Here is a 24,553-nt window from a genome sequence, read left to right as displayed (position 1 = left end):
CACCACTCCTGGGGCACTTCACACTTCGGGCTTTCGATCTTCCCCGGCCCAATGGCGTCGATCCTGGGGGGCCATGCTTTCCAACAGATGACTATATTAGCCACCTGGCGTACTAACAAGCGCCTAAACCCCAGTGTGCATAATGTATCAATCTACTAGGGCGGCCAACATCCAAAACCGCCTTTTCGAAAGATACTACACTTGATCTTAGCCAAAAGGCCGAGAAGAGATAACCAGAATTGGTTTCAAACTACGGAGCCACCCAAGGATCCTGAAAAGTCCATTTGTGGAGATGAGCTCCTGGACTCCCGTTAAGAAGACATGTTGTCAACCTCTAGATCCCTTACATGCCTGCACTTTTCGGCTTGCTGCTGCTGCAATCCACGCGTTTTAGATCTGCATAACTCCACCTCTTTAAACACAGCACCTTCACCCCCTGCTGTTCCCACCCGCCTCAACACCGTTGGAAGGGAGGAGAACCAATTAAGGCGGGGGGTGGGGTGGAACGAGCAGCTGTCTACCCTTAGCAGGAGGGCTCCTGATTACATACCTCTCCTGCTGCTGCTGCTGCTGGCTGTCCAGCAGCAGACTGAAGGTGGCTGCTGCTGTGCACAGGTATATAAAGGCTCAGAGCCTATTATGACACGCGCAGCCAGCGTTCCATTGCCACATTCCATCTACTGCAGGCAGGATACCTGGCTGGCTGAATGTCGCTGAGAAGCTCACAGAGACCGCCATAAGCAACAGTTTAACAGAATGCCACAGACTAATCAACCAAACTTTTTGGGTTGGGTTCTCTTTTATAGTCTGCAGGCATTAAATGAAAGAAGTCAGTGTTCCAGCAGAGGGAGACAACGTTTCAGAAAAGGCATTGTAGCAAACCAAAAAAGAAATTTTAAGCGCAGCAGAGTAACCAGCGCACATACCTGTTAGCTCAGGTGAGTTTAAAAGGCTGCTGTTGATAACAAGGGCATTTGCTAAATAGATGGTGTGTGTGCAACAATATACTGAAAGGTCAATTATATTGTGCAGCTTATCTCACCACCTGTAGTTATTTAGGTGAAAGCTCCAAAATGCTTGCCTAATATGTCTGTTTATCCAAAAGGAAGTAAAAAGGGAGAGCTAGAAAGATAGCATTGCATCACATTACATGGCAATGCAATGCACAGTTGCTGAAGTTGAACCAAAATGAGCTTGTAATCTGGCTTCTGCAACTTTGAACATGAAAAATCCAATGAGGAGAAGAAAAGCAAAGCCAAAGAGTCCATCCCAAAATCCGACAAACAAGCAAAATGAACAAAAAACAATGAATTCAATTCTTTCTGATTTTAGAAACTGCATTAAAGAAGGGGTGCACCGGTCCTGGAGATACTGCAATACCAGGTCAATGCGTGGAGTGGACAGAGCAAGCTCTTTTTCCATCTCCCTGTTCTAAAAATCCATTTAATATATGGTCCCCAGATAGGGGACGTATCAGATATTAAACTGATAAGAACAGATACTACACTTGATCTTAGCCAAAAGGCCGAGAAGCGATAACCAGAATTGGTTTCAAACTACGGAGCCACCCAAGGATCCTGAAAAGTCCATTTGTGGAGATGAGCTCCTGGACTCCCGTTAAGAAGACATGTTGTCAACCTCTAGATCCCTTACATGCCTGCACTTTTCGGCTTGCTGCTGCTGCAATCCACGCGTTTTAGATCTGCATAACTCCACCTCTTTAAACACAGCACCTTCACCCCCTGCTGTTCCCACCCGCCTCAACACCGTTGGAAGGGAGGAGAACCAATTAAGGCGGGGAGTGGGGTGGAACGAGCAGCTGTCTACCCTTAGCAGGAGGGCTCCTGATTACATACCTCTCCTGCTGCTGCTGCTGCTGGCTGTCCAGCAGCAGACTGAAGGTGGCTGCTGCTGTGCACAGGTATATAAAGGCTCAGAGCCTATTATGACACGCGCAGCCAGCGTTCCATTGCCACATTCCATCTACTGCAGGCAGGATACCTGGCTGGCTGAATGTCGCTGAGAAGCTCACAGAGACCGCCATAAGCAACAGTTTAACAGAATGCCACAGACTAATCAACCAAACTTTTTGGGTTGGGTTCTCTTTTATAGTCTGCAGGCATTAAATGAAAGAAGTCAGTGTTCCAGCAGAAGGAGACAACGTTTCAGAAAAGGCATTGTAGCAAACCAAAAAAGAAATTTTAAGCGCAGCAGAGTAACCAGCGCACATACCTGTTAGCTCAGGTGAGTTTAAAAGGCTGCTGTTGATAACAAGGGCATTTGCTAAATAGATGGTGTGTGTGCAACAATATACTGAAAGGTCAATTATATTGTGCAGCTTATCTCACCACCTGTAGTTATTTACGTGAAAGCTCCAAAATGCTTGCCTAATATGTCTGTTTATCCAAAAGGAAGTAAAAAGGGAGAGCTAGAAAGATAGCATTGCATCACATTACATGGCAATGCAATGCACAGTTGCTGAAGTTGAACCAAAATGAGCTTGTAATCTGGCTTCTGCAACTTTGAACATGAAAAATCCAATGAGGAGAAGAAAAGCAAAGCCAAAGAGTCCATCCCAAAATCCGACAAACAAGCAAAATGAACAAAAAACAATGAATTCAATTCTTTCTGATTTTAGAAACTGCATTAAAGAAGGGGTGCACCGGTCCTGGAGATACTGCAATACCAGGTCAATGCGTGGAGTGGACAGAGCAAGCTCTTTTTCCATCTCCCTGTTCTAAAAATCCATTTAATATATGGTCCCCAGATAGGGGACGTATCAGATATTAAACTGATAAGAACAGATACTACACTTGATCTTAGCCAAAAGGCCGAGAAGCGATAACCAGAATTGGTTTCAAACTACGGAGCCACCCAAGGATCCTGAAAAGTCCATTTGTGGAGATGAGCTCCTGGACTCCCGTTAAGAAGACATGTTGTCAACCTCTAGATCCCTTACATGCCTGCACTTTTCGGCTTGCTGCTGCTGCAATCCACGCGTTTTAGATCTGCATAACTCCACCTCTTTAAACACAGCACCTTCACCCCCTGCTGTTCCCACCCGCCTCAACACCGTTGGAAGGGAGGAGAACCAATTAAGGCGGGGAGTGGGGTGGAACGAGCAACTGTCTACCCTTAGCAGGAGGGCTCCTGATTACATACCTCTCCTGCTGCTGCTGCTGCTGGCTGTCCAGCAGCAGACTGAAGGTGGCTGCTGCTGTGCACAGGTATATAAAGGCTCAGAGCCTATTATGACACGCGCAGCCAGCGTTCCATTGCCACATTCCATCTACTGCAGGCAGGATACCTGGCTGGCTGAATGTCGCTGAGAAGCTCACAGAGACCGCCATAAGCAACAGTTTAACAGAATGCCACAGACTAATCAACCAAACTTTTTGGGTTGGGTTCTCTTTTATAGTCTGCAGGCATTAAATGAAAGAAGTCAGTGTTCCAGCAGAAGGAGACAACGTTTCAGAAAAGGCATTGTAGCAAACCAAAAAAGAAATTTTAAGCGCAGCAGAGTAACCAGCGCACATACCTGTTAGCTCAGGTGAGTTTAAAAGGCTGCTGTTGATAACAAGGGCATTTGCTAAATAGATGGTGTGTGTGCAACAATATACTGAAAGGTCAATTATATTGTGCAGCTTATCTCACCACCTGTAGTTATTTAGGTGAAAGCTCCAAAATGCTTGCCTAATATGTCTGTTTATCCAAAAGGAAGTAAAAAGGGAGAGCTAGAAAGATAGCATTGCATCACATTACATGGCAATGCAATGCACAGTTGCTGAAGTTGAACCAAAATGAGCTTGTAATCTGGCTTCTGCAACTTTGAACATGAAAAATCCAATGAGGAGAAGAAAAGCAAAGCCAAAGAGTCCATCCCAAAATCCGACAAACAAGCAAAATGAACAAAAAACATTGAATTCAATTCTTTCTGATTTTAGAAACTGCATTAAAGAAGGGGTGCACCGGTCCTGGAGATACTGCAATACCAGGTCAATGCGTGGAGTGGACAGAGCAAGCTCTTTTTCCATCTCCCTGTTCTAAAAATCCATTTAATATATGGTCCCCAGATAGGGGACGTATCAGATATTAAACTGATAAGAACAGATACTACACTTGATCTTAGCCAAAAGGCCGAGAAGCGATAACCAGAATTGGTTTCAAACTACGGAGCCACCCAAGGATCCTGAAAAGTCCATTTGTGGAGATGAGCTCCTGGACTCCCGTTAAGAAGACATGTTGTCAACCTCTAGATCCCTTACATGCCTGCACTTTTCGGCTTGCTGCTGCTGCAATCCACGCGTTTTAGATCTGCATAACTCCACCTCTTTAAACACAGCACCTTCACCCCCTGCTGTTCCCACCCGCCTCAACACCGTTGGAAGGGAGGAGAACCAATTAAGGCGGGGAGTGGGGTGGAACGAGCAGCTGTCTAACCTTAGCAGGAGGGCTCCTGATTACATACCTCTCCTGCTGCTGCTGCTGCTGGCTGTCCAGCAGCAGACTGAAGGTGGCTGCTGCTGTGCACAGGTATATAAAGGCTCAGAGCCTATTATGACACGCGCAGCCAGCGTTCCATTGCCACATTCCATCTACTGCAGGCAGGATACCTGGCTGGCTGAATGTCGCTGAGAAGCTCACAGAGACCGCCATAAGCAACAGTTTAACAGAATGCCACAGACTAATCAACCAAACTTTTTGGGTTGGGTTCTCTTTTATAGTCTGCAGGCATTAAATGAAAGAAGTCAGTGTTCCAGCAGAAGGAGACAACGTTTCAGAAAAGGCATTGTAGCAAACCAAAAAAGAAATTTTAAGCGCAGCAGAGTAACCAGCGCACATACCTGTTAGCTCAGGTGAGTTTAAAAGGCTGCTGTTGATAACAAGGGCATTTGCTAAATAGATGGTGTGTGTGCAACAATATACTGAAAGGTCAATTATATTGTGCAGCTTATCTCACCACCTGTAGTTATTTAGGTGAAAGCTCCAAAATGCTTGCCTAATATGTCTGTTTATCCAAAAGGAAGTAAAAAGGGAGAGCTAGAAAGATAGCATTGCATCACATTACATGGCAATGCAATGCACAGTTGCTGAAGTTGAACCAAAATGAGCTTGTAATCTGGCTTCTGCAACTTTGAACATGAAAAATCCAATGAGGAGAAGAAAAGCAAAGCCAAAGAGTCCATCCCAAAATCCGACAAACAAGCAAAATGAACAAAAAACATTGAATTCAATTCTTTCTGATTTTAGAAACTGCATTAAAGAAGGGGTGCACCGGTCCTGGAGATACTGCAATACCAGGTCAATGCGTGGAGTGGACAGAGCAAGCTCTTTTTCCATCTCCCTGTTCTAAAAATCCATTTAATATATGGTCCCCAGATAGGGGACGTATCAGATATTAAACTGATAAGAACAGATTTTTTTTTTTTTTTTTTTTTTTTCTTTTTATCCAAATCAGATAGGCCGGAGCATAAGCTCAATCAAATCGACTTACAAAAGCCTTTCATTGACACTTAGCCTTTCATCACACTTGGTATATAATCAAAAATAAAACCAAACCTTATCATCAGGTACATTATACAATACTAATTAAACTTTACCAAAAACCTCCACTTTTTAAACTTCCAGATCCCTTCAGCATCTATAATACTTCCACGTTCCTGATCCCAGAGGTATATTACATACATACGTGACAGAATCAATCTCAAACATTCATTAACTGACATTTTCTTCCTTTTAAAAACTAACAAATTCCTCGCATCCCACAAACTTTCAATTACACACACCACCAACAACCATAAAATCCTATCCTTAATTCTACTACATGCACCCATCCCAAACATAGCAAGTTTCCAATTAACATACTTTACACCCACCAATTCCTTGCAAAGTCCCCCTATACCCTTCCATACATCATATGCAAAATCACAATCCCATACCATATGTCTAACATGCTCTCTCAAACCACATCCATCCCTCGGGCATACCTCAGATTTAACTAAATCCCTCTTCTTTTGCACATCTCTAACAGGCAAAATGTCATGCAATATCATCCAAGCGATATCTCTCTGTCTGTTAGTCACACCATCTATACTTAATTTTCTCCACATCTCGGTTACTTCCTCCCCTCTCAACCCATTGATATTACATACCACCTCACGCTCACGCACCATCCTAATGACTTTCTTCTTTTGCCTAAAATCACTCATGTTAACGGACAACAAATCATACTTCCTTACAAATTTCTCAACACAACCATACCATACAGGACACTTAAAAGCAACAGGCACTCTAGCATCCCTTTTGACCCACTTTAAGCCATAAAGCATCCATCCAGCCGAATACTTCATCATATAAGCACACTTATTACTTTTCCCTAGAACCACCACCACCATTTTCACGTAACTAATCCCTAAAAAGAAATCAATATTTGGAAAATCCAAACCACCATTTACACATAACTTATAGACATATTCCCGTTTCAATTTCTCCATGCGACTTCCCCAAAGAAAATTAAAGATGAATTTCTCAGTTTTCCTAAGTTTCTTAAAAGCAGCAGGATATACATTCGCAACAAACAACAAAATAGGCAAAATAACCGCCTTAATAATCAGAACTTTCCCAGTCAGAGTTAATTCTCTCATTCGCCAAAAAATCAACTTGCGCACCACTCTCACCCCACAATCTTCCCAACTCTCATTTCCTTTCAAATCATCATTAAACTTAATCCCAAGCACCTTTATTGCACCATCCTCACACCTCACACCATCCATCCGTACATTCCTCTCACCAAAACATTTAAAGGAACTCTTAGTCCAATTGACCTTAAAAGCTGAGACACTACAAAACAAACTTAATATCAACCTTGCCCTACTCATCGCAGCCATATTCCCACTCACAATCACTACATCATCCATGTAACCTAGAATTCTCACATCCTTTCCATTACTCCCAGGAATCATCACACCTCTCATAACCTTATCCTTCCTAACCATACACATCAACACTTCAATCACACTAATAAACAAAAAAGGGGACATAGGGCACCCCTGACGCACTCCTGATTTAATTCTCACTTTCTCACTCAACCACCCATTCACCAAAAATTCACTTGAAACATTACAATACAAACTCCTAACACAGTTTACAAAATTCCTGGAATAACCCATCTTAGACAAAACCTTAAACATAAAGCTATGTGACACACGGTCAAAAGCTTTTTCAAAATCAACCGAAAACAACAAACATTTCTGCTTACGACTCATACAATCCCCAATCACATCACGCAACAACACCAAATTTTCAGTCATACTTCTCCCAGGCACTGCACACACTTGGTCTTCATCCACCACACCGCCAATCACTTCCCGCATCCGGCTAGCCAACAATTTACTAAACACCTTATAGTCTGCATTCAAAAGGGTGATTGGCCTCCAATTCCCCAAATCCTTTTTATCACCTTTCTTATGAACCAAAACCACCACCCCATCTCTCATAGATTCACTCAACATATTCTCCGTGAACATATACTGGCACACCTCCAATAAGTCATTTCCCATCGTGTCCCATTCCTTAACATATAACTCCACGGGCAGTCCATCCTTCCCAGGTGTTTTATTCTTACTCGCAGACATCACCACTTTTTTAACTTCATCCAACACAATTACATCATCCAATATTTCACGTTCATCCTCACCCAAACAACCTTCTAAACACCCCAAAGCATCAGTCAACATCCTATCATCAACCCATTTTTCCCCATACAACTCCTTATAAAACAACACCACCTCCTGCATCACATCCTTCCCACTCACACACACCCCATCACCATTCACCACCTCATCCATATCTACTTTCTTCCCAAAAACTTTTTTGAAAAAAAACCTTGTGCATTTCTCATTTTTCTCCAAATGTTCAATCTTAGAACGGTAAATAATTTCTTTCCCTTTACCCTCAATATATTTCTTAATCTCTTCTTTCACTTGACACATCAAAACATCCACATCCACTCCAATCATCCTTAACATCCTCAGCCACTCCAGTCTAGAGCTTAAATCATTAAATTTTGCTCTATTCATTGCTGCTTTCCTCCTGCCCCTTTTTCTAAAGAAAAAAACAATCTCACTCTTCATCCAGTCCCACCACTCAAGCACATTCCTGAAATCACTTTTTTTATCCCTCCACCTAACATACATTCGCCTAAAATCACGCATGATCCTATTATCTTCCAGCAAACGCACATTAAGTTTCCACACGCCACCACCATATACAAAGGAAATCTTACCTTCTAGACGTGCCCTCAAACACACATGGTCAGAGAAGGGAACATCTTCCTGCTGGAAATTCCTACAAATAACATTTTGTGAAGAAAAGAAGATACGGTCTATTCTAGACTCTATGCCTCCCCTGTCGGCCTTATAGGTCGCAGGAGGTGGATTACCTAAAAAAACTTCCGCAGCATCCTGTAAGGAAAAATCCGCCACAAGACTCTTGAGTCTTTTACCTGTAACATCCATCTTATCCCCCTCCGTCACACAATTGAAATCTCCAACAAAAATTATTGGCATTTTGCCAGATAAAAAAAAACATAATTTCTCAAAAATTTCCAGCCTCTCCCCTTTATCTATTGGTGCATACATATTTACCACCCTAACCCTCCACCCCCTACAATTTAACTCACATATTACACACCTCCCCGCCTCCACCACCATGTAACTTTCTATCTTAACACTATAACCCTTCACCAAAACACCTACCCCACAATTTTTATTACATACAGAACCAGACCACACACTTTGACCTAAAGGCCATGCATTTTCACTTAAGGGATCGGAGATCCCACACTCCTGGACACAGTATACGTCCGCATCCAAGTTGCTCAAGTAGTCCAAAATTGCCACTCTTCTCGACTCAGATTTAATCAGCCGAACATTTAGCGACAAGATGCTGAGAGCAACTTGGGCACCCATCTATTAATTTGATGTGGCAGGTCACGACAACATGCCCACCTGTACATCATCCTAACCCTTCTGGGGGTAGGACGCTGGACGTGCAGATATCGTAGTTTGTGCCTTCCCCCAAAAAAGATACATCTTGGGGATCGGATGCAGTAGGGTACACCCGGGCTGGACTCACACTGCAGTCACTTAAAGGGGAAAAGGATGGCTCAGTTTTCTTCTTTTTCTTCACTGAAGCGCCTCCATCTTCATCTGAACTATAATCCCGCCGCTGGGGGTCAAAGTCCCCCTGACCTCCCTCCTCCTCAAGGTCAGAAACGACATCGCTCCAGGCCACATGCGGTGTTCTGGTCAGATCAGACTCCTCTTCCCCCTGCAATGTAACCATCATGTCTGGAATTTCAGCCTCCAGATCCTCCACCGGGGCCACTTCCATGCCTATACGATCATCAGTTATCGTCTCAGACTCACTGACATCTGAAGCCACAGACGCGGCCCTCTGCACCGGTGGCTCAGGTGCCAGCTCCATATTTCCTCTTACATTCACACGAACCAGTTCTGGAAAAGCAACCCGAGCCTCCTCCTCATCCAGGAAAGCCAGAGTAGATATCGGAGCAGTCGGAGTTGGAGCAGTCGGAGTTGTAGCTGTGGGTGCAGGAGATTCATTTCTTCTCCTTCCCCTTCCCGCTGCCCCCGCATATGAACCAGGATGGAATATACAGTCTCTGAAGGCATGCCCCTTCTCTCCGCAGAGGTTACAGACTATTTCATTTTTGCAATTATTGGAAGAATGACCCACCTCATTGCACTTCCTGCAAATAATCTGTCTGATGTCGCATGCTTCCTGAGTATGGCCATACCTCCTACAATGACGACAAAACCTGGGCGCATTGGGGAAGAACAGGTAACCCCGCTCACTCCCAATGGAAAAATTTGATGGAGGATAATGTATACCCCCTGGTTCATCAGGACTTTCCCGGAACTTGACCATGAAACGATATTTACCGGTCCATAGTTCCTCCTCATTCATGACTTTTACTGCCACCTTGGTAATATAGCAGTGCCTATTTAGAAAGGCATAAATCAAAGCCAAGTCCACATGTGGGTTGTACATGAAAACAGTCAGAGGTACCTCTTTGGAGCAATACAAGATGACAAAAGTCAGCCCATCCAAATATTGATTGTCCAGATTCTTTTTCAAACAATCATAGAAATTGTTGCAAACAGCCATAGAAGTAAATACAAGATTATACTTGCTTTTGAATTGCTGGAGGCACAAGATTTCTTCCTTCTTCACTTCAAGGAGTCCAAACAAAATCTCCTTCACCACGAAGCTGAGGGTAAAGATTCCTTCTTTGCCTTCTTCCACATCAATCTGGATTCCAAACTTCACTCGAGCCTCACCGGGCCCAGCGTATCGAATGCGTCCCATTATCGCTAGTCGTGTCTACTGGCCAACTCCTTATAGCAGCAAGTGGCTTAAGCCATAAAATGGCGATGCCACAGGGCCAAGAGTTAACGCACAGACAGCCAAATGACTAGACCCATTACAGATCTGAGCCAAAAGGCCGAGAAGCGATAACCAGAATTGGTTTCAAACTACGGAGCCACCCAAGGATCCTGAAAAGTCCATTTGTGGAGATGAGCTCCTGGACTCCCGTTAAGAAGACATGTTGTCAACCTCTAGATCCCTTACATGCCTGCACTTTTCGGCTTGCTGCTGCTGCAATCCACGCGTTTTAGATCTGCATAACTCCACCTCTTTAAACACAGCACCTTCACCCCCTGCTGTTCCCACCCGCCTCAACACCGTTGGAAGGGAGGAGAACCAATTAAGGCGGGGGGTGGGGTGGAACGAGCAGCTGTCTACCCTTAGCAGGAGGGCTCCTGATTACATACCTCTCCTGCTGCTGCTGCTGCTGGCTGTCCAGCAGCAGACTGAAGGTGGCTGCTGCTGTGCACAGGTATATAAAGGCTCAGAGCCTATTATGACACGCGCAGCCAGCGTTCCATTGCGACATTCCATCTACTGCAGGCAGGATACCTGGCTGGCTGAATGTCGCTGAGAAGCTCACAGAGACCGCCATAAGCAACAGTTTAACAGAATGCCACAGACTAATCAACCAAACTTTTTGGGTTGGGTTCTCTTTTATAGTCTGCAGGCATTAAATGAAAGAAGTCAGTGTTCCAGCAGAAGGAGACAACGTTTCAGAAAAGGCATTGTAGCAAACCAAAAAAGAAATTTTAAGCGCAGCAGAGTAACCAGCGCACATACCTGTTAGCTCAGGTGAGTTTAAAAGGCTGCTGTTGATAACAAGGGCATTTGCTAAATAGATGGTGTGTGTGCAACAATATACTGAAAGGTCAATTATATTGTGCAGCTTATCTCACCACCTGTAGTTATTTAGGTGAAAGCTCCAAAATGCTTGCCTAATATGTCTGTTTATCCAAAAGGAAGTAAAAAGGGAGAGCTAGAAAGATAGCATTGCATCACATTACATGGCAATGCAATGCACAGTTGCTGAAGTTGAACCAAAATGAGCTTGTAATCTGGCTTCTGCAACTTTGAACATGAAAAATCCAATGAGGAGAAGAAAAGCAAAGCCAAAGAGTCCATCCCAAAATCCGACAAACAAGCAAAATGAACAAAAAACATTGAATTCAATTCTTTCTGATTTTAGAAACTGCATTAAAGAAGGGGTGCACCGGTCCTGGAGATACTGCAATACCAGGTCAATGCGTGGAGTGGACAGAGCAAGCTCTTTTTCCATCTCCCTGTTCTAAAAATCCATTTAATATATGGTCCCCAGATAGGGGACGTATCAGATATTAAACTGATAAGAACAGATACTACACTTGATCTTAGCCAAAAGGCCGAGAAGCGATAACCAGAATTGGTTTCAAACTACGGAGCCACCCAAGGATCCTGAAAAGTCCATTTGTGGAGATGAGCTCCTGGACTCCCGTTAAGAAGACATGTTGTCAACCTCTAGATCCCTTACATGCCTGCACTTTTCGGCTTGCTGCTGCTGCAATCCACGCGTTTTAGATCTGCATAACTCCACCTCTTTAAACACAGCACCTTCACCCCCTGCTGTTCCCACCCGCCTCAACACCGTTGGAAGGGAGGAGAACCAATTAAGGCGGGGGGTGGGGTGGAACGAGCAGCTGTCTACCCTTAGCAGGAGGGCTCCTGATTACATACCTCTCCTGCTGCTGCTGCTGCTGCTGGCTGTCCAGCAGCAGACTGAAGGTGGCTGCTGCTGTGCACAGGTATATAAAGGCTCAGAGCCTATTATGACACGCGCAGCCAGCGTTCCATTGCCACATTCCATCTACTGCAGGCAGGATACCTGGCTGGCTGAATGTCGCTGAGAAGCTCACAGAGACCGCCATAAGCAACAGTTTAACAGAATGCCACAGACTAATCAACCAAACTTTTTGGGTTGGGTTCTCTTTTATAGTCTGCAGGCATTAAATGAAAGAAGTCAGTGTTCCAGCAGAAGGAGACAACGTTTCAGAAAAGGCATTGTAGCAAACCAAAAAAGAAATTTTAAGCGCAGCAGAGTAACCAGCGCACATACCTGTTAGCTCAGGTGAGTTTAAAAGGCTGCTGTTGATAACAAGGGCATTTGCTAAATAGATGGTGTGTGTGCAACAATATACTGAAAGGTCAATTATATTGTGCAGCTTATCTCACCACCTGTAGTTATTTAGGTGAAAGCTCCAAAATGCTTGCCTAATATGTCTGTTTATCCAAAAGGAAGTAAAAAGGGAGAGCTAGAAAGATAGCATTGCATCACATTACATGGCAATGCAATGCACAGTTGCTGAAGTTGAACCAAAATGAGCTTGTAATCTGGCTTCTGCAACTTTGAACATGAAAAATCCAATGAGGAGAAGAAAAGCAAAGCCAAAGAGTCCATCCCAAAATCCGACAAACAAGCAAAATGAACAAAAAACATTGAATTCAATTCTTTCTGATTTTAGAAACTGCATTAAAGAAGGGGTGCACCGGTCCTGGAGATACTGCAATACCAGGTCAATGCGTGGAGTGGACAGAGCAAGCTCTTTTTCCATCTCCCTGTTCTAAAAATCCATTTAATATATGGTCCCCAGATAGGGGACGTATCAGATATTAAACTGATAAGAACAGATTTTTTTTTTTTTTTTTTTTTTTTCCAAACACTCAGAAATTAAGTTTTATAATCTTAAATCATATATCACTAAACTCAAGATTTTAGTTCCATCATCGTGTTTAGATATTATATTTATATTTTTTCATTTGAATTAATATATATAAAGTTAAACATAACAATTCCTTTACAGTTTCAACAGTTTCCAAACATATCACAACTGACATTACTTCACCCGGTTTCCCAAACTAAATATCCCCTTTTTCCCTTTTACTTTCCTCCCAACAAAACCCCTTAACTTCTTTTCTTCCTCCTCATGCTCTAACCGCATCTGTTCCCAATCATACTCTTCCTCATCATCTCTGAAAGTCACCACCTTCTCCAAAACTTTACCCTTTTCCTCTTTTACTTCTTTCTTTTCACCAGATACTTTCCTTGATCCACAATTTTCCTGTACCGTTACCTTTTTCTTCACCTTTAAACTTTCAACTTCTTTTCCCTGCTTATTCTCCTCTATAATTATCGCATCAACTTCCTTCTTCATTTTATCACCAATATCTTCCTTTTGTCCTCCAAAGTTCTTTTCAAAAGTTCCTTTGCTGCTTTCCATGTAACAATACCCAGAACTCCCGTTTACCATAATCCTCCCATTATGCAAATTTTCTTCTCCTGTTGTCCACACCAAAAAACGTCTCTTTCCGTTCCAAATACCAACTTTGTTCCTGTATAATTTCTGAAACTTTACCATCTTACATTTAGATTCCAAAAAAAACATTATCTCCTCTATTTCCACAAACGGATTGTCCATGTAAATTATCACACTCTTCGGTTTCCCCATGAATGATGCACTTACTCCAATTTTCCCAGAATCCTCTTCACTCCAGCATTTGAAAAAATGAATGCACTTTTCCTCAGAAACTAGAGTCACATCACAAACTTTACCTTGCTTTATTTCTTGCATACAGTAGATATCCTTCTCCAAAACTTCATGTTTCCTCAAAATTTCCAGAATCCATTTTTCTTCCAAAAAAGTTTCTTCCGTCTCCCGTTTCACAAAAAAACGTAAGCATCTCTTCTTTTTCCAAAACTCCATCTCAACAATCCGTTTTCCTTCCGTTTTTCCTTTTAATCCTCCAAATGTTGCCACCACAGCTATGTGTGGCGACAGTTGCCCCCCACAGCTATGTGTGGTGACAAGGTGATCGCCTCTCGTTGCCCAGGGACTAATCCGACTCCCTAATAGCAGCAGGGGGGTTTAGCTCCACCGATGAGTGTAGCGATCCCCCCAGGCCAAGGAGCCGGGTACCCCAAGCACCTCCCAGTCAAGACCAAGGCAGCAACCGCTAGATCACTGCACTTGATCTTAGCCAAAAGGCCGAGAAGCGATAACCAGAATTGGTTTCAAACTACGGAGCCACCCAAGGATCCTGAAAAGTCCATTTGTGGAGATGAGCTCCTGGACTCCCGTTAAGAAGACATGTTGTCAACCTCTAGATCCCTTACATGCCTGCACTTTTCGGCTTGCTGCTGCTGCAATCCACGCGTTTTAGATCTGCATAACTCCACCTCTTTAAACACAGCACCTTCACCCCCTGCTGTTCCCACCCGCCTCAACAACGTTGGAAGGGAGGAGAACCAATTAAGGCGGGGGGTGGGGTGGAACGAGCAGCTGTCTACCCTTAGCAGGAGGGCTCCTGATTACATACCTCTCCTGCTGCTGCTGCTGCTGGCTGTCCAGCAGCAGACTGAAGGTGGCTGCTGCTGTGCACAGGTATATAAAGGCTCAGAGCCTATTATGACACGCGCAGCCAGCGTTCCATTGCCACATTCCATCTACTGCAGGCAGGATACCTGGCTGGCTGAATGTCGCTGAGAAGCTCACAGAGACCGCCATAAGCAACAGTTTAACAGAATGCCACAGACTAATCAACCAAACTTTTTGGGTTGGGTTCTCTTTTATAGTCTGCAGGCATTAAATGAAAGAAGTCAGTGTTCCAGCAGAAGGATACAACGTTTCAGAAAAGGCATTGTAGCAAACCAAAAAAGAAATTTTAAGCGCAGCAGAGTAACCAGCGCACATACCTGTTAGCTCAGGTGAGTTTAAAAGGCTGCTGTTGATAACAAGGGCATTTGCTAAATAGATGGTGTGTGTGCAACAATATACTGAAAGGTCAATTATATTGTGCAGCTTATCTCACCACCTGTAGTTATTTAGGTGAAAGCTCCAAAATGCTTGCCTAATATGTCTGTTTATCCAAAAGGAAGTAAAAAGGGAGAGCTAGAAAGATAGCATTGCATCACATTACATGGCAATGCAATGCACAGTTGCTGAAGTTGAACCAAAATGAGCTTGTAATCTGGCTTCTGCAACTTTGAACATGAAAAATCCAATGAGGAGAAGAAAAGCAAAGCCAAAGAGTCCATCCCAAAATCCGACAAACAAGCAAAATGAACAAAAAACATTGAATTCAATTCTTTCTGATTTTAGAAACTGCATTAAAGAAGGGGTGCACCGGTCCTGGAGATACTGCAATACCAGGTCAATGCGTGGAGTGGACAGAGCAAGCTCTTTTTCCATCTCCCTGTTCTAAAAATCCATTTAATATATGGTCCCCAGATAGGGGACGTATCAGATATTAAACTGATAAGAACAGATACTACACTTGATCTTAGCCAAAAGGCCGAGAAGCGATAACCAGAATTGGTTTCAAACTACGGAGCCACCCAAGGATCCTGAAAAGTCCATTTGTGGAGATGAGCTCCTGGACTCCCGTTAAGAAGACATGTTGTCAACCTCTAGATCCCTTACATGCCTGCACTTTTCGGCTTGCTGCTGCTGCAATCCACGCGTTTTAGATCTGCATAACTCCACCTCTTTAAACACAGCACCTTCACCCCCTGCTGTTCCCACCCGCCTCAACACCGTTGGAAGGGAGGAGAACCAATTAAGGCGGGGGGTGGGGTGGAACGAGCAGCTGTCTACCCTTAGCAGGAGGGCTCCTAATTACATACCTCTCCTGCTGCTGCTGCTGCTGGCTGTCCAGCAGCAGACTGAAGGTGGCTGCTGCTGTGCACAGGTATATAAAGGCTCAGAGCCTATTATGACACGCGCAGCCAGCGTTCCATTGCCACATTCCATCTACTGCAGGCAGGATACCTGGCTGGCTGAATGTCGCTGAGAAGCTCACAGAGACCGCCATAAGCAACAGTTTAACAGAATGCCACAGACTAATCAACCAAACTTTTTGGGTTGGGTTCTCTTTTATAGTCTGCAGGCATTAAATGAAAGAAGTCAGTGTTCCAGCAGAAGGAGACAACGTTTCAGAAAAGGCATTGTAGCAAACCAAAAAAGAAATTTTAAGCACAGCAGAGTAACCAGCGCACATACCTGTTAGCTCAGGTGAGTTTAAAAGGCTGCTGTTGATAACAAGGGCATTTGCTAAATAGATGGTGTGTGTGCAACAATATACTGAAAGGTCAATTATATTGTGCAGCTTATCTCACCACCTGTAGTTATTTAGGTGAAAGCTCCAAAATGCTTGCCTAATATGTCTGTTTATCCAAAAGGAAGTAAAAAGGGAGAGCTAGAAAGATAGCATTGCATCACATTACATGGCAATGCAATGCACAGTTGCTGAAGTTGAACCAAAATGAGCTTGTAATCTGGCTTCTGCAACTTTGAACATGAAAAATCCAATGAGGAGAAGAAAAGCAAAGCCAAAGAGTCCATCCCAAAATCCGACAAACAAGCAAAATGAACAAAAAACATTGAATTCAATTCTTTCTGATTTTAGAAACTGCATTAAAGAAGGGGTGCACCGGTCCTGGAGATACTGCAATACCAGGTCAATGCGTGGAGTGGACAGAGCAAGCTCTTTTTCCATCTCCCTGTTCTAAAAATCCATTTAATATATGGTCCCCAGATAGGGGACGTATCAGATATTAAACTGATAAGAACAGATTTTTTTGATTGAATATATCTTTTATTAGCACAAAAAATAAGTTAACAGACAGTGTACAGTGCCGCAGCCCAGTACACACAGAATTCTACATCATATTTACATAGCATGAGGATACGACGCACTAACTAGACACATCACACCCCTATGCTACACAAAACACTCAATCTGAAAGAAAAAGCATGTCAATCAATACAGTACGACGAACCGTGATAAGGGATGGGGATTGGGAAAAAAGGGATGGGGAGGGGAAAATCACAGGCCCGAAGCTTTATTGAAAGACAAGACACATAAGGGGAGAGGGGGAGGAGGGGTTTAGTCCTCGTCCTCGTCCTCCGGACCGTCCATGATGGAATAGTCTCTGAGCAGGCTGTGGATCAGCCTGCGGCAGTCCTGGATGGACATCCTCTCCCTCCTCAAGATGAGCCGGTTCCTGGCGACCCAAAGGGCATCCTTGAAGCAGTTCATAAGGCGCCAAGCCTCCTGGATGGCTCCGACGGTATGAACCCCAGGGAAGATTCCGTAAAGCACAGAATGGTGCGATAGGCTCGCCCTGGGGACAGAGTTCCTCAGGTCGTCCTCAAGTGCAGTCAATAGGCGCTGTGCAAATCCGCAGTCCCAAAAAGTGTGCAAAGATGTTTCCTCCACGAAGGGGCACCTTGGGCAGTACCGGGTCTTGCACAGGTTCCGGGCATGCATGAATGACCGGACGGGCAGTCCGCCCTGAATCGCCATCCACGACAAGTCCTTGTGCCCGTTGGTCAGCCTGTCAGACGACACATTTGTCCACACAGTCTCCAGCGTGTCCTGGTGAAGTCCTGTGATGTTCTCCACGTCATCCTTGGCTCTGATTAGCTTGTGGATAGTTTTGGGCTTCCACAAGTCGGGCTTGAGTCCCTCCAGTTGATGCTCCCCCACAAATCGAACGACGTCTCCGTAGAACCATGGCGTCGTCCAGTTGTAGGGGAAGGAGCTGTCCCACTTGTCCCAGCCGAGTCGCCTCCAAAGAGGAAGCAGGAAGAAGCGAGACATGGACCTGCCCGCGGAGCCATTCTTGACTTGCAAAGTCCGGCGGACACAATCACACACAAAAGAGGATCGCAGGAGGGTGGGAATATCTGGAACGCCCTTCCCACCCTTGCGAGGCTCCTTGTACATGACGGCCCGCCTGACTCTGTCCATCTTGGATCCCCAGACAAAGTGAAACACTGTCCTGGTAATGGCCCTGCACACAGTGACGTGTGGGGGCCAGGCCTGCGCCGTGTACTGCAAGACGGGCAGGACCTCATTACGCAGGACGAGTGCCTTACCCTCACAAGTGAGGTGTCTGAGGCTCCAGAGTCCGATCCGTTGCTTCACCTTGGCCAAGCGTTCTTGCCAGGACTTGAGGGCCGCTCCTTCCTTCCCGAACCAGACTCCCAGCACCTTGAGGAAATCCGGTTGAATGTTGAAGGGGAAGGGGGCGGAGGAGGCCGGCTGCCAATCCCCGAAGAGCATGGCTTCCGACTTCCTGCAGTTGACTTTGGCCCCTGAAGCCCGGCCGAACCTCTCACACGTCTGGACGAGGGCGTCGACTGAACCACGATCAGCGCAGAAGACGGTGACGTCGTCCATGTAGAGCGAGCACTTGACCTCGTGTCGTCCCGGACCCGGTGCGGTGATCCCTCTGATCTCTCCATTCTGCCGGATAGCCTCTGCGAAGAGTTCTATAACACAAACAAAAAGAAGAGGTGATAGAGGTCAGCCTTGTCTGACCCCAGAGAGGATAGGGAAGGGGTCAGTCTTCCAGCCGTTCACCAACACCGAGCTGTGGATATCAAAATACATCAGACGGACATACGAACAAAACATGTTACCCAAACCTAACCGGTGCAGAGCTCGGCCCATGAACTCGTGGGAAACCCGGTCGAAGGCCTTCTCCTGATCCAAGGAGACCAGGGCCGCGTGTGCGCGGGGGACCTTGATGTACTCGACCGTGTCCCGCACGAGAGCGAGGCTGTCTGCGATGCGACGTCCAGGGATGCCGCAGGTCTGGTCCGGGTGGATGATCCGTCCGATGACCGTCTTAAGTCGTGTCGCCATCGTCTTGGCCAGGATCTTGTAGTCCACGTTGAGCAGAGTGATGGGACGCCAATTCCTCAGGTCGCACCTCTCTCCCTTCCGCTTGTACAGGATCGTGACCATTCCTTCCCTCAAAGATGGAGGCATTCTACCCTCCACCACCATCTCCTCGTACAGGTCCAACAGGTCCGGACAGATGAGGTCTCCCAGCGCTACATAGAGCTCCGCTGGAAGACCATCACTGCCCGGGGTCCTGCCGGTCCTAAAGGATTTAGCGGCAGAGAGCAATTCGCCCACCATCAGAGGTTTGTCCAAGGCTGCCGTGCCTGCAGGATCAAGATGGTTAGTGATACCTGACAGGAACTTATCAGCAGCGTCGGGGTCGGTAGTCTTGTGGGAGTAGAGTTCGCTGTAGAAGTCGCTGACGACCCTCATCACGTCCTCCTTCCCACGTCGCATGTTTCCGCTCTCGTCTCGCAGCTCGTTCAGGGGCGTGTGACCGGCATGAAGTTTCCTGAAAAAGAATGAGTTACATTTCTCACCCTTCTCCAGATTCTCCACTTTGGAACGGAAGATGATTCGCTTGGACTCCTCCTCAAAGTGCCTTTTCAGGCTCTTCTTGGTCTCCTCCAGCTCCTCCCTCACGTCCCAGCCGCAGTGAAGAAGGTCCTGCAGCGACCGCAGCTCGCGCTGCAGCCCTCTGAAGTCCCTCCTCTTCTCACACTCCTGTTGTCGACCCTTGGCCTGAAAGAAACAGCGAAACTCAAGTTTAACATATTCCCACCAATCAGAGACTGTTTGGAAGCTACCCTTGTAGGACTGCCACATTGCGTAGGCTGCTCTCAGCTCCTCCACGACTTCATCCTGAGCCAGCAGAGCACAATTCAGCTTCCAGGAGCCGGGGCCGGACGGAAAACCGTCGCCGAGGACACCTTGTAAGTGAATGGCTCTGTGGTCGGAGAAGAAGCAGGAGACCATCGAGTGCCTACTCTGCCTGACTGCCCGAGAGGTGAACACAAAGTCAATCCTGGAGCGGAGTGAGCCATCGGGTCGGCTCCACGAATAGTTCGTGGAGCCTCTCCCCATGGAGCCCACCACGTCCTGAAGAGAGGCCTCGGTTACCATCTCGATGAGCAGCTTGGACGTGATGTCCAACTTGGCAGATGTGCCAGAACTACGACCGTCCTCCTCGATGGGGCAGTTGAAATCCCCGGCCATCACTAAGGTCCTGGTGGTGGCAAGCTGAAGCCGCAGGGTCTGGAAAAGCTCCAAACGCTCATTCTTCAGTGGGGACGCATACACGTTGATGAACCTGACAGGTTCTCCCGCCCAGTTGCCATCTACAACAAGAGCCCTGCCGCAGATGAGCTCCTGGACGGACTCAAGCGTGAATGCGCCCCCCCTGATCAGAATTGCGACCCCCGCAGACTTGCAGTCACCCCCACCGGACCAGTAGGATGGACCGTGGGACCACTCCCTGGCCAGATGTTTGAAGGACCTAGAGGAGGGAAGGGAACATTCCTGCAACATATAAACATCACACAACTGGGAAGTAAGGAAGGCATAAATAGTCTGACGTCTGAACTTGTCCTTGATGCTCCTGACATTAATGGAAAATAAGTTAATATTAGCCATCATGTAGGGAAAAAAGAAAAAGTTAGCGCAGGCAATACACCTTAGTTACCACTCCGGTCGGGTGGTCCCTCGTCGGTGTTGACTGCTGGTGACGGGATCACCAGCAGGCCCTCTTCCTCCATCTGGTCAAGCAGCGCGGCCTCAATCTCGGCGACCACCAGTTCCTCCTCTTCTGGCTCGGCCACCAGGGTCTCAACCATGTGCTCCATCTCTTCTGGCTCAGGGAGGGTATCCTCCTTTTCGCCTACGAAATCCAGAATCTTCTTTTTGGAGGATTCAGTAGCAGGGCTGTCCTCCACCTTCCTCTTTCCCCGGGTTGGAACTGGGGAGACAAGAAGGGGAAAATCCTCCTCGGAATAGATAGCGGCGGGTGGAGGAAAGGTTAATTCCACCGCTACCATGGTCTGGGGAGGGAGAGTGGCTGCCGGGGCAGGGGAAAGGACACCTGCTGTGGAGTAGGGGAAGGAGGAAGAGGAAGTGGAATCCTCAGCAGGGGTGGCCGGGGTGGGGGGGGGATTGGACGGGGGTGGCAGGGGGAGGGATCGAGAGAGGGGTGACAGAACTCTTACCCTCCTTTGACTTTTTCTTCTGCTTCGGAGCTGCTGGGACCGTCGCTGGGGCTTTGGCCACCGACTCCTTGACCGCTTTGGCCTTGGTCGTCTCGGCCTTGGCCGCTGGGGCCTTGGTCGTCGCGTCCTTGACCTTCACAGGCCTGGTCGTCGGGGCCTTGTCCTCCGTAGCTGGGGTCGTCGCAACCACCGATGCCCAGGATCTCTCACGCCTGGGGCAATCCTTGTACAGATGAGCCGCCAGCCCACACAGGTTGCAGGACGTCTTCTTCGGGCAGTCCTTCGAGCTGTGTCCCGTCACTCGACAAATCCTGCAGGCATCCTCCTTGCAGTCCTTCATCTCGTGGCCGTTCTTGCCGCATCTCCTGCAGTTCCGCGGCATGTCCGGGTAATAGATGAGGCCGTAGGAGTTGCCCAGGGAGAATGTCGGGGGCAGGTGCCGAAGTCCGTCTGAGTACGCCAGGTCCCTGTGAAGTCTAACGGTCACCGACCACTTACCTGTCCAGAAGCCGAGTCCATTCAGGATGTGAGAGGGTTCCTTCACAACCAAACAGAAGCGTCTCAGGAAGGTACAGATGTCTTGGCCTGGGGTGTGCGGGTTGCGCATGGAGACCGTGATCCTCCTTTCATCCCTCTGGATAAGGCAGCTACCTGTAAAGGCAGAGAAAGAATTATCCGGTCCTTTTGCGCTTACCATTTCCCAGAACCTCCTGCAGGTGTTCACAGTGGCGAAGGTGACGAAGAAGATCCCCGTCAAGAAGGTCTGGATGCCGAGGGTGTCCGACCTGGAGAAGCCTCGATCCAGCAGCATCTTCTGGCAGAACACGTCCGAGGACATGTCCGGCACCCTCCCATCCACTTCCTTCAGCTTCAGGGCCACCATCTGCCGCATCCATGGCTCCAGGGCTGGAGCTTCGTGGCGGGGCTTCTGGGGTCCCTTCTGCTGGCCAGTCGTGGAGGCAGAGTCCTTGGGGTCAGAATCGGCTCCTGGCTGGGCCCTCCTGGCTGTCCCCAGCTCCAGGCTCTTCTTTTCGGCCTTCCTCGCAGCGCTTGCCATGGCTTTCCTCCTGCAGTTACTTCTTGGAGCTGGATCTGGAACTCTTCCCGGAATGGGTGGAGCTATGCAGATTCTTCTCCCGTCGTGTTCTGGACAAATTCCCCGAAAGGTCTTTGTCTCGATGATTTTCTTCCTCGAAGATTCCACAGGACAGCCCGATTCTTCTCCGAGTCTTCGTCTTCTTCTGGATTCTTTAGAGCTACTTCCTCCCACCGATATCCGCCTTCGTTCTCTGATGTCAGCTGGGCTCCGAAGCTCTTCTCCTTCCGAGTTCGATCGCTCTCGTCAAGTGTAGATCGTAGCTCTTGTGTTCTTAAAAGAACAGATACTACACTTGATCTTAGCCAAAAGGCCGAGAAGCGATAACCAGAATTGGTTTCAAACTACGGAGCCACCCAAGGATCCTGAAAAGTCCATTTGTGGAGATGAGCTCCTGGACTCCCGTTAAGAAGACATGTTGTCAACCTCTAGATCCCTTACATGCCTGCACTTTTCGGCTTGCTGCTGCTGCAATCCACGCGTTTTAGATCTGCATAACTCCACCTCTTTAAACACAGCACCTTCACCCCCTGCTGTTCCCACCCGCCTCAACACCGTTGGAAGGGAGGAGAACCAATTAAGGCGGGGGGTGGGGTGGAACGAGCAGCTGTCTACCCTTAGCAGGAGGGCTCCTGATTACATACCTCTCCTGCTGCTGCTGCTGCTGGCTGTCCAGCAGCAGACTGAAGGTGGCTGCTGCTGTGCACAGGTATATAAAGGCTCAGAGCCTATTATGACACGCGCAGCCAGCGTTCCATTGCCACATTCCATCTACTGCAGGCAGGATACCTGGCTGGCTGAATGTCGCTGAGAAGCTCACAGAGACCGCCATAAGCAACAGTTTAACAGAATGCCACAGACTAATCAACCAAACTTTTTGGGTTGGGTTCTCTTTTATAGTCTGCAGGCATTAAATGAAAGAAGTCAGTGTTCCAGCAGAAGGAGACAACGTTTCAGAAAAGGCATTGTAGCAAACCAAAAAAGAAATTTTAAGCGCAGCAGAGTAACCAGCGCACATACCTGTTAGCTCAGGTGAGTTTAAAATGCTGCTGTTGATAACAAGGGCATTTGCTAAATAGATGGTGTGTGTGCAACAATATACTGAAAGGTCAATTATATTGTGCAGCTTATCTCACCACCTGTAGTTATTTAGGTGAAAGCTCCAAAATGCTTGCCTAATATGTCTGTTTATCCAAAAGGAAGTAAAAAGGGAGAGCTAGAAAGATAGCATTGCATCACATTACATGGCAATGCAATGCACAGTTGCTGAAGTTGAACCAAAATGAGCTTGTAATCTGGCTTCTGCAACTTTGAACATGAAAAATCCAATGAGGAGAAGAAAAGCAAAGCCAAAGAGTCCATCCCAAAATCCGACAAACAAGCAAAATGAACCAAAAACATTGAATTCAATTCTTTCTGATTTTAGAAACTGCATTAAAGAAGGGGTGCACCGATCCTGGAGATACTGCAATACCAGGTCAATGCGTGGAGTGGACAGAGCAAGCTCTTTTTCCATCTCCCTGTTCTAAAAATCCATTTAATATATGGTCCCCAGATAGGGGACGTATCAGATATTAAACTGATAAGAACAGATTTTTTTTTTTTTTTTTTCGAAAGCCCGAATTCGTGTACAAAACCCGAGTGCGCTTAAAAAAGTGACAAGTGCCACAAAAAAAGTGCACTAGGATGCTGGTCTTCTTGAAACCCTCTCCAAAAGGAGAAGAGTCCCCCAAACCATTCCCCGTCCCTCCGAGCCAGAAGGCCACAGCGAGGAACAGGGACAAATAGCCACCTCCAGCCGGAGCCAGAGGCGACCCAATCTTACCCCCAGCACCTGCCCGAGTTCTCACCCGAGCAAGGCACTGGGAGCCAAAGACTGTGCTCCCCTCCCGGAGGAGGGGAGACAACAACGCTCTCCTCCAGAAAGAGGAGAGCCAGGGGGGTTCAGGGGGGAGCGGAACCTGATGGCCACACACTCCCCCCCTAGACCTGCCAAGAGAGGAACCCGTAAGGGAACCGCATCCCGACAAAATCCTAGTAAGGACGTGGACACACGTGAAAAAGTGGACACACAGTGACAAAAAAATTAAATAAATAGTGAAGGTTTCACAGTATAATACTGCCCGGACCTTCGACCGGG

The 24,553-nt window shown here is 46.8% G+C and overlaps 9 non-coding genes and 2 pseudogenes across 9 annotated transcripts; all 11 read right to left on the bottom strand.

Moving 5' to 3' along the window:
* Window positions 1-139: 139 nt before the first annotated feature.
* LOC141183577 (U2 spliceosomal RNA) lies at window positions 140-231 on the bottom strand (annotated as a pseudogene).
* Window positions 232-1,346: 1,115 nt separating this feature from the next.
* Window positions 1,347-1,537, bottom strand: LOC141183785 (U2 spliceosomal RNA). The gene has a single exon (XR_012258604.1). It is a non-coding gene; the product is annotated as a U2 spliceosomal RNA (small nuclear RNA).
* A 1,115-nt stretch (window positions 1,538-2,652) lies between these two features.
* On the bottom strand, window positions 2,653-2,843 carry LOC141183783 (U2 spliceosomal RNA). Its single transcript, XR_012258602.1, has one exon. It is a non-coding gene; the product is annotated as a U2 spliceosomal RNA (small nuclear RNA).
* Window positions 2,844-3,958: 1,115 nt separating this feature from the next.
* LOC141183780 (U2 spliceosomal RNA) lies at window positions 3,959-4,149 on the bottom strand. Its single transcript, XR_012258601.1, has one exon. It is a non-coding gene; the product is annotated as a U2 spliceosomal RNA (small nuclear RNA).
* A 1,115-nt stretch (window positions 4,150-5,264) lies between these two features.
* Window positions 5,265-5,460, bottom strand: LOC141183403 (U2 spliceosomal RNA). The gene has a single exon (XR_012258369.1). It is a non-coding gene; the product is annotated as a U2 spliceosomal RNA (small nuclear RNA).
* Window positions 5,461-11,652: 6,192 nt separating this feature from the next.
* LOC141183779 (U2 spliceosomal RNA) lies at window positions 11,653-11,843 on the bottom strand. Its single transcript, XR_012258600.1, has one exon. It is a non-coding gene; the product is annotated as a U2 spliceosomal RNA (small nuclear RNA).
* A 1,118-nt stretch (window positions 11,844-12,961) lies between these two features.
* LOC141183409 (U2 spliceosomal RNA) lies at window positions 12,962-13,157 on the bottom strand. The gene has a single exon (XR_012258374.1). It is a non-coding gene; the product is annotated as a U2 spliceosomal RNA (small nuclear RNA).
* A 2,438-nt stretch (window positions 13,158-15,595) lies between these two features.
* Window positions 15,596-15,786, bottom strand: LOC141183778 (U2 spliceosomal RNA). The gene has a single exon (XR_012258599.1). It is a non-coding gene; the product is annotated as a U2 spliceosomal RNA (small nuclear RNA).
* A 1,115-nt stretch (window positions 15,787-16,901) lies between these two features.
* Window positions 16,902-17,095, bottom strand: LOC141183291 (U2 spliceosomal RNA). The gene has a single exon (XR_012258282.1). It is a non-coding gene; the product is annotated as a U2 spliceosomal RNA (small nuclear RNA).
* Window positions 17,096-22,660: 5,565 nt separating this feature from the next.
* Window positions 22,661-22,738, bottom strand: LOC141183489 (U2 spliceosomal RNA; annotated as a pseudogene).
* A 1,115-nt stretch (window positions 22,739-23,853) lies between these two features.
* On the bottom strand, window positions 23,854-24,036 carry LOC141183404 (U2 spliceosomal RNA). The gene has a single exon (XR_012258370.1). It is a non-coding gene; the product is annotated as a U2 spliceosomal RNA (small nuclear RNA).
* Between the last annotated feature and the right edge of the window lie 517 nt (window positions 24,037-24,553).

The sequence above is a fragment of the Phyllobates terribilis genome, unplaced genomic scaffold (assembly GCF_046119375.1).
Source record: "Phyllobates terribilis strain yellow unplaced genomic scaffold, ASM4611937v1 Scaffold_38__1_contigs__length_12584779, whole genome shotgun sequence".
Classification (NCBI taxonomy): domain Eukaryota; kingdom Metazoa; phylum Chordata; class Amphibia; order Anura; family Dendrobatidae; genus Phyllobates; species Phyllobates terribilis.
This window is presented reverse-complemented; position numbering and strand designations above follow the sequence as displayed.